We start from the raw sequence: 13482 nt of genomic DNA on the forward strand, positions 1-13482 counted from the left end.
GTCCATGTGATGGGCTCAAGGGTGTCACTGAGTCTTTCAGTGAATTTGGTTGGGCCTTGTAATAAAGGCTGGGCCGAACCCATGTGGCTGGTGTGTAGATCAATGCTTGGGTCCCACGCCATACAAAGAAGCCCAATTGGGCAGCAGGTTGGAAACTAGTTAAACACTGAACACTTAATGGGCCAAAAGCCTATTTCGAACTGGGCTGATATGATCACCAATTCATAGGGCGAATCTGAGATTAGTGTTAGTAAAAGGATTGGGTCTTTGACCTTATCCACTCTAAGAGACCAAATTCAAATTAGATTTGAATCTGGTAACCTCCTGATAAAATCAGGAGTTAACTAACTTAATCTGCAGATAGGATTAAGATTAACCTCTATCCAAATACTGATTTGGATAGGGATAACTCCCAAAATATTGGGAGGTTTCTTAATCAAGAAGAAAGAGGAGAAAACCCTAGCAGAAATATCAGATTTCGAACTAAGGGGGTTGGAGTAAGCAAGACACACATCCTGCAATCTGAGATTTGATCTCTCACAGACTCCAGAGAGAAGAGAAAATTCTGCCCTCTTTGTCCCTGGACTTCTCCTCCTTCAGCCGCCGCCACTACCTGTTGGAAGATTGGATCTTTGCAGCAACAGGAAGTCAAGAAAGCAGTTCTTGACAATAGTCTTGCAAGAAAGACACTAGGATTCGATGTTCAAGGTTTCCAGAGGGTTCTTGTGAAGAATCCAGTGTGTAGGACGCACCCTGCTGGTTCTGTTCCATCCACAGCTGTGTCATCTTCAACAGGAGTGGATCTTGGTCACTTCTTTGGGTGTGAACACCAACTTTGGGAGATATTATTTCTCCGAATCAGGTATAATTCTTCATGTTTCCTTTTGGTTCAGATCTGGTTTGTTTATGGTTCAAGTAGGATCCTTGAATAATGTATTCTAAATTTAGGGAATATGATTCCCAGTTGAAAGAATGTAGGAAATTTTTTTGAAATTCGCCCCCATTCCGCACCTTTCTTGGCGTCCATTAGATGGATCCTACCATTCTTTCAAGTTGTCTATGAAAACCTTGTATATTCCCACTGTAGGTACTGTATACAGTGGGATTAAACAATCCCACTGTATATCGTACAGAGGGATTATACAGTAGCTACTGTACAATGGGATTGTATAATCCCAACTTTACCATTGGGATTGTACAAGTTGAACCTTCTTTTTAAATGATCTTTTTGTATAATCCCTTTGTAGAGGTCCTCTTTGTACATGGGCTGATGTACTTTTGTTTGTTCTTCAATATAATACTTTACCTTCTTCAAAAAAGTAATGAAAATCTTGTACAAGGTTTTTCCAAATAATACCACTATATATGGAACACGCATACTCTTACAGGGAATGGAACCTTGTAAGAGTGTACTGTAGTATCCCCATAGAACCTGCCCCATGTTTCTTCCTATGTATGTAAATGGTACCAAATACAACCTCTTATCAATCTCTCTGTTCTTCACTGCAGCATAGGAGTGTCACTCCAAGTAATTTTAATCTCTCTGCAGAATAAGAGTCTACTGTATAATCTCCCTGCTAAGACTAAATTATTTGAATCTCACTGCAGCATAAGAGTGTACTGTATAATCTCCCTGTATGAAACCCTGTAAGAGTGTACTGTAGTATCCCCAAAGAACCTGCCCCATGTTTCATTCAAATCTCTCTTTACCCAATGAACCATCTATTAGAAAGTTCCATCTATTTACCCAACGAGTTTTCTCAAGGTTGAAAAGGAATCCTTGAGGGTCCTGTGTTCTGCAGGCATGTTTTCCTTGGGGTAACCTATAGAATCACTTGATAAATGTTTGACAATGTCAATCTGATTAGAATAGGAATGATACTGAATAATGATATCTGTCCCTATGCAATGAATGCTTAGAATTGTCAAATCACCTCTTAATACATTGTGGTTTTTCTTTGTACTTATGGAGCCTATCCTTACAATGTTTTGGGGTTTAATTTTGTTTACTGCAATCAATTCTGGAATTAAATTTTGGCAGTCAGTATCTTTTTAGTCTCATTTTCATATATTCTTCCGATACATCATTAATTGAATACAGCATGAACTTAACCTTAACAAGTCTTAATATCCTCTGGACAATTGAAGATTTGGAATTTTAGACCCAATTACATGTTGTAGTTAGTCTATGTCAGACCAGAAAATAAATGACATATAGAACAATGCATGTTTGTCAACTGCATACCACATACTTTTAGGTCCTTCAGTTGTCCAAGTGAAATGGTAGTATGGATTGATTTTTGTTGTTGCTTGTGGTGATTGAGAGAGAGAGAGAGAAAGAGAGGTACGGATGATAGAAAGAAAAGCAAACTCAGTACTGGCAGCCACCAGTCTTCTATTTACATTAATCTTTATAAAAAAAAGACAAAATTACAAGTATGCCCCTGGTGGCATATCCTAGGATAAGAACAATAAGAACAAAAAGAAAGAAAGGACTAGTAGCTGAAACTGTCCCACTAACATCAGTTACAAGGAACACTTAAGCCTTACAACACTCCCCCTCAAGTTGGGCTGAAGATGTCTATCATGCCCAGCTTGTCACATAGCTCGTTGTGCCGCAAACACGGAAGTCCTTTTGTGATGACATCAGCAAGTTTTTCCTTGGAGTTGACATAAGGAATACAAATTTCCCTTTTTTCCAGTTTCTCTCTTATGAAGTGCTTATCCACCTCAATATGCTTAGTCCTCTCATGTAGGACCGGGTTGTTGGCGATGTTTATTGCAGCCTTGTTGTCACAGTAAAGAAACATAGGATTATGAATAGCAACTCCAATCTCACCTAGGAGGTTCTTTAGCCAAAGGACTTCAGCCACCCCATGTGCCATAGCTCTATACTCAGTTTCTGCACTTGATCTTGCTATCACACTTTGCTTCTTGCTCTTCCAGGTCACCAGATTTCCTCCCACAAATGTGCAATACCCACTAGTGGACTTTCTATCATCCACGGCTCCTGCCCAATCATCATCTGTAAAGACTTCCACCTTTAGGTGATTGTGTTTACTGAATAATAGGCATGTTCCTAGATGTTTCTTCAGGTATCTAAGGACTCTCTCTGCCGCCTCCATGTGCGGCTTCTTAGGAGAGTGCATAAACTAGCTCAGAACTCCAACTGAATAGGCAATATGCGGACGGGTCATGGATAGATAAATCAGCTTTCCCACTAACCTTTGGAACTGTTTTACATCTTTCAGAGGTTCACCAATACAATCACCTAGCTTGTGGTCCACATCCATAGGAGTGTCTGTCGGCCTTGCACCTAATTTACCTGTATCCCGTAATAGATCAAGGGTGTATTTTCTTTGAGAGACAAAGATACCCCTTTTTGAACGGGCAACTTCGATCCCAAGGAAATACTTTAGGAGTCCTAGATCTTTCACTTCAAATTTGGATGCAAGGAATTGTTTCAATTTCTATATCTCTGAACTCCAACTCCTTGTAATGATGATATCGTCTACATACACTATCAATACAGCAACCTGCTCCTGACATCTCTTCACAAAAAGTGTATGATCAGACTGGCACTGTTGGAACTCCATCTCTTGAATTGCCATGTGAAACTTACTGAACCAGGCTTTGGGAGACTGTTTTAAACCGTAGAGAGACTTCCATAGCTTGCACACCTTGTTTTCACTTCCCTTGGCAGAGAATCCAGGAGGTTGAACCATGTATACCTCTTCTTCCAAGTCACCATTCAGGAAGACATTCTTTATGTCCAGTTGATGCAATTCCCAGTCAAAGTTAGCAGCTAAGGATAGGAGAACCCTAATCGAGTTCATCTTAGCCACCGGAGCAAAAGTCTCGTCATAGTCAACTCCATATACCTGTGCGTACCCTTTGGCTACTAGTCTTGCTTTGTACCTTTCAACTATTCCATCTGCTTTGTGCTTAACTGTGAACACCCATTTGCACTCCACGGGTTCTTTCCCCTCTAGAGGATCCACCAATTCCCAAGTCTGATTTTTGTGGAGGGCATCAATCTCCTCCTTCATGGCATCTATCCATTCAGGGTATTTTAAGGCTTCTACAGCATTCTTGGGAACAGGGGTGCAGTCAACTGCCGATAGGAAGGCTCGGTACGAGGGAGAGATGTGGTCATAAGAAACAAAGTGGGTAATGGGGTGTTTGGTAGTGCAAGACCTGACTCCCTTTCGTTGAGCAATAGGGGTGTCTAGGTCGTCCACAGTGGGAGTAGGGTTAGCGGTTGGACTTACCTCCTGGGATTCTGATGATGTCAGTTGCTCAGTGTTTGACTGCTCCACATTTTTATCACATTGCTGATCTCTCCGATGAGTATGTTGGAAGACACGGAAGGGAGTGAGGTTCGGAATAGAAGGAAGAGACACCTGAACCTGCTTCTCCTCTTCCACACTACTGCTCTCCCCCTGAGGAGAAGGAGGGAAGAACGGCTCGAACTCAAAGAATGACACATCCATCAACACAAAATATTTATGACTAACTGGGTCAAAACACCGATACCCCTTTTGAGAGGATGGGTACCCCAGGAAGACACAAGGAATGGACCGAGGGTCTAACTTACCTCTGGTTGGAGACAAATCATGGACAAAGGCCCGACAACCAAAGACTCTCATGGGGATGGAAAATAAAGGTGACTGAGGGTATAGTAACTGATGAGAGGCCCTGTAATTCAATACTCTGGAGGGCATGCGGTTGATGACATATGCAGTTGTAAGTATAGCATCCACCCAAAACCTTTTTTGGACATTCATGTGTAACATCATCCCGCGGGCTACCTCAAGGAGGTGTCTGTTTTTTCTTTCTGCAACCCCATTTTGCTATGGTGTTCTAGCGCATGAGCTTCTATGAATAGACTCATGGGAGGCAAAGAACTCATTTAGCTCCCCATGGAAGTATTCTTTTGCATTATTGGATTGGAAGATCTGTATTTCAACATGGAACTGTGTAAATACCATCCTCTGGAAGTCTTTCACTATCTTTGGAACCTCATCTCTGCTACGCATAGGGATTACCCATGTATGGTGAGAGTAATCATCAATCAATGTAATAAAATACTTATATCCACCCTTAGAGATTACATTTGTAGGCCCCCATACATCAAAATACACAACATGAAAAGGAATATTTGATCTTTTATTACTTGAATGAAAGGTTGTTCTACATTGTTTACTCAACTGACACGTTTGACACATGAACTCTGACACTAAACACGACTTAAATAAAAGTGGGAACAAACATTTTATTACTTCGAAAGAAACATGACCTAAACGACTGTGCCACAACAAAATTTGACTCTTATTTGACTGACTATGTGACTTTGAGGATGACACGGAGAGACCAGCTTTGTTGTCAAGAATGTAGAGACCGTCCACCAGGCTTCCTCTACCAATCGTCCTCCCAAAAGTTAGGTCCTGAAAAACACATGAGTCAGCAAAAAAGGTTACACTACAGTTTAAAGAACTTGTAATGCTACTAATTGAAAGCAAATTTATGGGAAGTTGAGGGACATGCAATACACAATTTAGGTTAAGGCCATGAGGAAGGGATATCGATCCTTGACCTGCAATGGAAGAAAAGGAACCATCTGCAAGTCTCACTCTGTCCCTTCCTAACAAAAGGCTATAAGAATGGAATAGGTTAGGCTTACCGGTCATGTGATTTGAGGCCCCTGAGTCAATAATCCAAGGGGAATCTGTGGGAGTGACATGGAATGCAGAAGCCACATTACCTGAAATAGATGCAAAAGAGGTAGAGGGAGTACCAGTGATTGAGCTGTCCAATTGCCGCAATGCCCTACCATAAGATTCCAGATGCTCTCTGAATGAATTCATTATATCCTCCTTGGGGTTAGGCTTATTAGGAAGGTCTCGGGTACTACCGGCAACCTGAGTGTCTTGGGTTGCCACATGTGTTGCACTCATTCTTTTCAAGTGACCTTTACCTTGTTCTTGATTCTTTGTTGTCCACTTGGGTTTCCCGTGGATGTCTCAACAGGTGTCATGTGTATGCCGTGACCTTCTACAGTGGGTACAAAAGAGTTTATCTTTATCATCTGCCTTCTTAGGATCACTTTTCTTCCCTGTTGAGCTGTTATTCATCGCAGCCAAGGCAACTTGTTGCTCTCCCTCAGCTGTAACCATCACACTTCGCCTGCTTTCTTCAGATTGGACAAGGGAGTATACTTCGTGTACTGTAGGCAATTCTTTGCTTCCTAGGATCTGCACCCTTAATGGTTCATATACAGGGTTCAGCCCTAACAAGAAAGCAAACACTCGTTGCTGAGAGATCAGCTTCCTGTAGGCCTTAGCATCATCATCGTGCTTCCACTCTATGGCCTGATAATGGTCCAACTCCTTCCATATGGAGGTAAGAGCTGAATAATGTTAGGACAAGTTACGATTTCCCTGTTTACATGTTGAGGACTTAGCTTGTAGTTGGTAAATCTTGGCATAATGCCTTTGCTCAGAATAGGTAATTCTGGCATGTTCCCAGATCTCACTGGCGGTGTTTGCCCACATAAAATTCTTTTTCACATCAAGTTCCATGGCTGCGAGGAGCCAAGACATCATCATACTCTTTTCTTGGTCCCACCTATCATGTTCAGCCGTCTCACCCTTGGGTTCTTTCACCCTTCCATTGATGTAACCGGCCTTACCCCTTGTCGTTACATAGAGTTTTACACTCTTAGCCCACTTCGGGTAGTTCAGACCGTTCAAGGGGGTAATTGACATGGAAAAAACCATGGTTTCACCTCCCATACCTGCTGTGTTGCGGGTTGGGGTGTTCCCCGGTGAGGTCAGTTCATGACTTGCCATTGAATATTACAACCAACCAGTCCAAATGCCACCTAACAGCATAGCTGCCACAACTGGAATGTGGCAACTCAGGGTTTACTCCTAGAATGTGAGCAACAAACTATTGAATATTGCTGAGAGCACAAGAACTACTGCTGAGAATAAGAGATCAGTCACTACAACGTCCAAACAGAACAATAAATAGTCCGGTCATCGGTTCAGCACCACCAATACAGACATTACTGTCAGTCTAAATGTGGTTCCCCCACTCTAACCATCCAATTATTCAAACTAGTAATCATATAATCAAGGCATAAGCCCTACGCACCATTGGATAAAGAATACTGAGATAAACTGAAACAAAACCACACATGTTCAGCACTAGATCAGAACCTGCTAGTGTTTCATTGCACCATCAACACCCTCCTTCGATTAGGGTTTCAGCAGACCAGCACCATCCCACGGCCAGACACAGCTAGGGTTTTTCAGTAACTGTCACTTGGGGTCACTAGGGTTTCAGCAGAAGTACAGCTACAGGACTTACTAGGGTTTCTGCAAGTGCAGCCACCAGAGAGAACTGAGACCAGCTGCCGCTAGGGTTTTTTTTTTTTTTGATACAAAAGTAGCTACGTCCAATCCTCTTTAGAAAGGCTGATGCTAGGATCGTAGGTCTTCTCCAGCCCAGAAATTCCGCTCTGATACCATGTTGTTGCTTGTGGTGATTGAGAGAGAGAGAGAGAGGTACGGATGATAGAAAGAAAAGCAAACTCAGTACTGGCAGCCGCCAGTCTTCTATTTATATTAATCTTTATAAAAAAGACAAAATTACAAGTATGCCCTTGGAAGCATATCCTAAGATAAGAACAATAAGAAAAAAAGAAAGAAAGAAAGGACCAGTAGCTGAAACTGTCCCACTAACATCAGTTACAAGGAACACTTAAGCCTTTCAACAATTTTAATTCTTAAAAGAACTAGCAAGCAAGTTATAACTTTTTTTCTTTTGAGAAAATGTAAAGTATATTGTATTTTGTTGTATTAGTGTCAAAAATTACATATCCTGTATAGTAAGAAGCTGCACAAATATAAACCCATTTACTAACCCTAAAAAAATCAACGCTCAAAAGATATCATCTGTATATACATTAGATGTTGTCATCCAGGCCTTTTGAACCTCTACTACATAATTAGTCACCCCTACCTCTGGCTTTGCTTTCTGCTCAAAAATCCAGCCATTTCTGCTCGAAAATCCTGCAATTGGAATATCTATCCACATAAGTCTTCCTTTTTTGGACATACCTAGAATCTTTCACCTTTTTAATACCTTTACCGACCTTGGACCAGTTTAAATGAACTGAGTTTAAAAGTGACTTCATACTGTTGCAAGAAAACTACAGTGGATGAGTAGATGGTTTGAGGATTTAGTTTCTTGGCCACAAAGCAGACAGAGAAGGTCTGGAGTAATAAAGCCTTTCTTTATCAGCATTTCCTTTGTGAGCTACTTCTCCCTTGTGACCACCCAAGAGAAAATTTTGAATTTTGAAGGGACAGCAATTCCCCAAATGGTCTTTTACTCGATACAACAGCATGAAGTTTAGCAAGATTTGGGTGTTGCAATCCAGAAATAATGCTAATCTCATTTACAAATTCACTCTTTCCATGCTTTGATTTGGAAGAAAGGAGTAATGGCATACAAATTAAACCCAACTGATATTTTACCAAACATTCTATAGGCTGTTTAAGTAGAGTACCTTGTAAACAGATCCAAATCCACTTTCTCCAATCTTGTTTGCTGCATGAAAGTTGTTGGTTGCAACTTTAATTTGTCTTAAGGTAAAGGAACCCATTTGCAGATCTAGCCCTCTTAAATCTATGCAAGGAGCCAGGTAAGAGAATGCTGATTATTGAAGAATCACTTTGGTGCTTTGCATCTATAGGACTTACTCTGATTAATGCTAGAAGCCATAAATTTTCAAATACAAAAGGAAAGAAAAATAAACCAAGTTCTCTTGAGGGAAATTTTTGCATGTTTCTTTAAATTTATCAATTCCATATTATCTATAGTAAATTTAATACCAAATGTCCATGAAATTGCAAGAGACCCAAATTGTTTATGCTAAAACTGGTATATGGGTTTGACATTTAACTTGGAACTATGTTTCCTACACATAGAATGCCTTTCTATATCATCATTCTTCAGTATCATCATTGTAGATAGCTTTTTGTTCCAATTTGCTTCATGACTTTTTCTCAATTGATAAAATGGTAAAAATTAAAATTCCCCTTTCCCCCAATTGGTGTTGCAGGTATAGAGGGAACAATGTAGGTTTAGTGATAATAGTTTAACAATTCATATTTTTCAATAGTGTTTTGGGGAGAAAGCTACATTATATTGACACTTCAAGGGTGGGGTTGAGGAGTGAATGAGCAGGTTTAGGGGTAACATTTAATGATCGATTTCTTTCTCTAATGTTTATTTGAAATGTGTATACTTCGCATTTCATAGTATCTCCCCTGTTTTGACTTCATTTGGCGTGCACATAATGGTTTATGCAAGATCATGACCGAAATTTATAATCTGTGTACTGATCACATTGAAGGTGAATGGGATATATGTGTAGATTACTTATGTTAAATTTGTTGTAGCTAAGGGTGTAGGTAATAACTTTATTAATGATTTTCTTTTATTTTCCTCTCTCCTTTCCTGCCCTTCAATGGTGATATGTAAAGGGATTGAACTCTTAGAGAATTTTTCCCTCTCTTTGGTTGTTACTATATTTTACCTTGAATTTCACAATTTTTTGTAGTTTGTTTGGATGGTAGTCCTCCAGCATACCATTTAGATAAAGGATTTGGCTCAGGAATTAACAATTGGTTGGTTCATCCTACAAAGAAGCCATGAAAATGGGTTCTGAAGTATATCAGAATTTGAAGGGTGTGATAAAAAAGAAGTATGGTCAAGATGCCACGAATGTTGGTAACGAAGGTGGCTTTGCTCCTATCATTCAGGAGAACAAGGTCTTGAGTTGCTCAATACAACCATTGCTAAATCTGGTAGCACAGTCCAGGCTGTTATTGGCATGGATGTTATTGCTTCTGAATTTTATCGGTAGGACAAAATGTATGACCTAAACTTCAAGGAAGATAACAATAATGGATCACAGAAGATCTCTGGAGATGCACTCAAGGATCTCTACAAATCATTTGTCTCTAAATACCCAACTGTATCCATTTGACCAAGATGACTAGGAACACTACAACAAGCTAACATGTGAAATTGGAGAAAAAGTGCAGATTGTGGGGGATGATCTCTTGGTTACCAACCCAAAAAGGATTCAGAAAGCCGTCAAAGAGAAGGAATGCAATGCTCTTCCTCTCAACGTCAACCAAATTCGTTCCATGACCAAGATCATTGAGAAGTTAAAAACTTTTTAAGTAGTATTGACCTTCTAAAGGATGTATGCTTTAGAGGGTCATAATTGATCTATCATTTCAAGCAGGGCAGCATGTGTAATTGGCACATATATGCAACTCTGGGGTACCTACTCTCAGTTCTCTCTCTCTTATAGTATGTCTTAAAACATAGATCTGCTTTGTTCAATTTTATAAAATGATTAAAACAGTGTTCCCAGTTTGAGTTTGATATTAGCTCTGTGCAAGCCAAATATAAATCAAGCAAGTAACTATAAATTTATAATTTCATATGTCTGAAGTTGGGTCAGGTTACTAGGCTTACACAGAATTGTAACAGATCCAATAACAATGTCAAATGACACAGAAGATAAAGGGTTACTGAGACTCATATTAGAATCTGTGAATTTCACTAGATTTAAACCCCCAATGCCTCCCACAGAAGGGCGTTTTGATGTATTTATAGACAATGATATTATTCAGCATCTCAACATATCACCAGTAATTAGCTCACTTTCATCAGGTAAGTAAGCATCCGTTTGTGACTTCTGACTCTGTGAGGCTTCAGACCAAGAATCTGAAACTCTTTATGATCACTGAAAATTGTTTTTATAACTTTACATATTTTAAACTCTTGTAATGGAATTTCCAAGAATTCGACCTGGAAAATGCCTGCAGGTGGTGTCTTTGCAGAGCCAAAAGAGCTTATTGAATGGAAAGTTGGTTTTACCATAAATTATACAAGAGAGGATCCATATGATCCTCGTGAACTATCTGAATTACTAGATATAAAACTATGGTTTGTGAGGCTTGATGCTTCTTATCCATGGCTGCCTGTTGTATTGGACTGGCGAGCCGGAGAGCTTGCTCGCTTGCAGCCATGTTGGTTCCTCACCAGGTACTGAATTACTAATTAAGTCGACAAACTTATTTGCTTGTTAGACAATTCATTAGATTCCTAAGGTCCCGAGTTTCTTTTGGCAGATGAGCATGAGAATGGGTGTTGTATTCAACCCAGAGGCATTGGAATTGTTTGCAATGAGGAAAGCTTTTATTGTGTACTCTTGGTTGAAGCAACATAAAATTCCAAAGTCCAAGTTGAAGACAAGGGACATGGCTAGAATGCTTGGATTTGTTGCAGGGGATGAATTGTTTGATCTGATTGATGCACACCCCATTTCTCCATCATAAGCTGAGAATTTCTGTAGTTCCAATATGTGGAACCTCGCATGAATATCCAATTCCCAGCAAATTTGTGAAGCTCGTAAGTACTGGCAATGAGGACATTGAATTTGAGAAACATCCACAAGATGCAACAAGAAAGTTAGAGTGGAAGGACAACAGAGAAGTGAATGCAATCCTTTTCAATAACAAGTAGAATGTTTTGATGACTGAAGTATTGTATTGCTCTTCACACTCCAAAAAAAAAAAAACAGACAAAACAAAAGAAGAATGGGTATCATTTTGTTTTTTCACTAATGGTCAATCGATTTTGGGTGACAAACTCCCGACCTAACCACGTAAATTTGGTTGGTGAAACAGCCTCCAACCGAACTAAACCAATCCTTGAATACACCTAATTTCAGCTAAATTAATAAACTAATTTCAAATAAATAACAATAGCTAAATCTCTAATAATTATTGAAAACTTATAGCAAAAATACGTAATTATTGAAAATAAATTTATAATGAAAATACAATAGATATTTAATAAAAATATAATAAATACTGAAAATATATTAAATTAGTCAATAAATAGTGTAATCTCAAATAATAATTTAATCTCTAATAAATATTAATTAATAAATATAAAAAATACATAATTACTAAAAATAAATTTATAACAAAAATACAATAAATCTGACAAATTAAATTTCAAAAGTAAAATAATAGTTGTTTAATCTCTAATAGTTATTGACAACTTATTGTTAAATAGCAAAACAAAAATAGATTTATAAATAACTATTGAAAAAATATTTATCAAAAAATACAATAAGTAATTACTGAAAATAAAATAAATATTAATTTTAGTATATATATAAATATATAATGAATATACATATAAAATTATTACTAATAAATATTATTTTTTGAAAGTTATTTTCTATAATTATTAATTGATATACATGAATTTAGTTATTTACAATATTATTTAGTATCTTAAATAATATTTTTATTAAAATTTTTAATATATACTAACAGGACCCATGCGATGCACGAAAAAATTGAAAGATTGAATCATTTTATTTACTATTAATTAATTGATAAATTAATAATCAAAATATGTTGTTAATTAACGAAAAGCATTCAAAGTTATTTTAATTTTCAAAAATGTAATTTTATGAGAAATTTAAAAATTTTATTACATTTGTGTAATTTTGAAAATTCATTTTTAAATTGTAATTAAATAATTTATTTTCTTTTTAAGTGGTTTACTTACAAAATAACACTAATTTATCTTATATTTTCTAATATAAACTAATCAGTAATTTCCTTTCTCCAATATTATACTAATCTATCTTAATAATTTGTGTAATTATTGGTTCAAATTACAGTTTTCCATTTCCCATACTCATTTATCTTTAATAATTTACAATGAAAATTACATAATTTTTAAATAGTTTTCCAAAATCTATCAAATGTAATAAATTCTCCTAAAATTTCCAGAATATTACAATAATTTTAAATAACTATTTAATACATTTTAAATAAACTTTTAAAAATTTTATATCTTTTAATTTCTAAAATGTAGTTTTATGAATATAATTCTCAATTTTATAGAAATTAGTTAAAGAGTTTTCAATTTCTATAATGTATTGTTAATTAACATGAATATAACAGTATTTACCCAAAATACTTTAAAAAGTCATAATGAGTTAATTGATAACAATATTATTAATTTTTGGTAATTTACTAATCGTGTTTATTAACTTTTGGTAATAAAACTATTTAATACTCATTAAATATGTGTTGGATTAAATATTAACCATATTTAACTATTTATTAATTAATATGAATATTTTAAATGTGAGAGAGTGGATATATATTAGGGAGAGAGATTTTAGGAATTAATTGGGGAGTGGGGTAATATGATACTTTCCTAATGGCTTAAAGGGGATAACTTATGAGAGAGATTCTAGGAATAGTTTTAGGTTGTTGGGTTGGGAATGGTGACATGGCTTAATAGGAGTGGTGGGAAAGGGAAAGGAGAGATAGTCAAGAAGAATGCAGGGTGGGGTAACAT

General features: G+C 37.2%; 1 pseudogene; it reads left to right on the forward strand.

Moving 5' to 3' along the window:
- Nucleotides 1-9731: 9731 nt before the first annotated feature.
- LOC148877802 (protein CHLORORESPIRATORY REDUCTION 6, chloroplastic-like) lies at nt 9732-11429 on the forward strand (annotated as a pseudogene).
- Nucleotides 11430-13482: the final 2053 nt, after the last annotated feature.

The sequence above is a fragment of the Nelumbo lutea genome, chromosome 1 (genome assembly GCF_056320005.1).
Source record: "Nelumbo lutea isolate HS-2025 chromosome 1, American lotus-T2T, whole genome shotgun sequence".
Classification (NCBI taxonomy): domain Eukaryota; kingdom Viridiplantae; phylum Streptophyta; class Magnoliopsida; order Proteales; family Nelumbonaceae; genus Nelumbo; species Nelumbo lutea.